Genomic DNA, 2,076 nt, shown 5'->3' on the forward strand with positions numbered 1-2,076 from the left:
CCAGTTCCTATTTGATATACATTATTTAATATGCAGTATATAATCTCATGACATTTTTTGAAGTTTGTATTTTACAGAATATCAACCATTTCCCCAATCCTTGTTGTTATTTTCACATATATTTTGCTGTTTTTTAAAACAGTGAAACATATTTTTAAAATCCCAGCCAGGCACGGTGGCTCACTCCTGTAATCTCAGTACTTTGGGAGGCTGAGGGGGGAAGATTGTTTGAACCCAGGAGTTTGAGATCAGACTGAGCAACATAGCGAGACCACGTCTCTACAAAAAATAAGGAAATGTTAGCTGGGCATAGTAGACGTGCATTTGTGGTGCCAACTATTCGGGGCCTGAGGCAGAAGGCTCACCTGAGCCCAGGAAGTCAAGGCTGCAGTGAGCCATGATTGTGCCACTGCACTCCAGCCTGGGTGATAGAGTGAGCTCCCGACTCAAAAAGAAAAAAAAAAAGGCTGAACTCAGTGGTTCAGCCTGTAATCCCAGCACTTTGGGAAGCTGAAGTGAATGGATTGCCTGAGCCTGCAGGTTCGAGATCAGCCCGGGCAACTTGGCAAGACCTCATCTTTACAATAAAATAACAAAAAATTAACCAGGTGTGGTAGCGTGCGCCTGCAGTTCTGGCAACTTGGAAGACTGAGGTGGAAGGATCACCAGATCCTAGCAGGTTGACACTGGGGTGGCCGTAAGCATACCACTGCACTCCAGCCTGGCTGACAGAGGGAGACTCCAACTCAAAAAAAAAAAAAAAAAAACTTTTATTGAAATGAAATATTTTTTAATCTGTTATGCAAATAAAACATTAAGCAGTCCTCCAAGATATAAAATAAATAAAAAGTGAGCCTGCTGTAGTAGAAGGGCCTGGGGGAGAAGGTGTTGATCTCATCCCCTTGGCCACCTCCTTGCCCCAACGTCAGGCCCCAACACGGAGACCTAAAACTCTGGCAAGTAGTTTGGAAACCCCTGACCTAAGTGGTCCCTCCTGCCAATTTACAGAGGCACTGGGAGATTCGGAATGCAAAATGTATTCACCTTACCTGCAGGCACTGGAACTTAAATTCCTTTCCTAATGGGCTTCTGTGAAGTTCTCCCAGATGTCCCAGGGTATTTCTTTATTCATTAAACCTGGGAATGATTGAGATTCCTTTCCAGCACTCACTCAGCCAGACTTGCACTGCGACTCTTCTTCCCCAGAAGTGGCTCTAATCTCCTGATCACAGTTTCCTTGTCTTCTGTTGGTTGGAGGACCCCAACCAGTTGGGTGCGGCAGGAAGAATTGTAAGAGACGTTGGAATGGGCAAAAATGGTGACTGCTCATCCTGTCAAGGGCAGCCTTTCAGGTTATCCCCTGTGACGTTCAATTTTATGTGGCAACCTGACTGGGTTAAGGGATGCCCAGATAGCTGGGAAAATATTATTTCTGGGTGTGTCTGTGAAGGTATTTGTAGAAGAGATTAACATTTGAATCTGCAAACTGAGTAAAGAAGATCATTCTCACCCACATGGGAAGGTATCTTCCAATCCACTGAAGGTACAAAGAGAACAAAAAGGCAGAGAAAGTGTGAATTCAGAGCTGGGACACTTACCTTGTTGTCCTTGGATAGCAGAGCTCCTAGTTCTTTGGGCTTCATATTTGGGTCTTCATATTTGAACTGGAACTGACACCATTGCCTCTTCTGGTTCTCAGGTCTTTGGACTTAGATTGAAACTATACCACCAACTTTCTTGGTCTCCAGCTTATAGATGGTAACTTGTGGGTTTCTCCACTTCCATAATCATGTGAGCTGATCTCTCATAATAAAACTCTATATATCTTTGTATACAATTTGTTCTGTTTCTCTGGAGAACCCTAACTAATATGATACATCATCACCTTTCATTGTCACTGATGTGCTTTTAAAATCTTGTAACTTGTAGGATACAGATAGAAATAAAAATGATTCATGTCCACAGAAATGTAATTTATGTCTCCTTGGGATGAAGTTGATTATTGCCCTGTGGATATGGAACAATTTTGAACTTATTTGGAAATTCATTTCAATTTTCCTCATGGCCTATATATGT

Source organism: Carlito syrichta, unplaced genomic scaffold (assembly GCF_000164805.1).
Source record: "Carlito syrichta isolate Samal-C Ts95f unplaced genomic scaffold, Tarsius_syrichta-2.0.1 Scaffold302066, whole genome shotgun sequence".
NCBI lineage: Eukaryota > Metazoa > Chordata > Mammalia > Primates > Tarsiidae > Carlito > Carlito syrichta.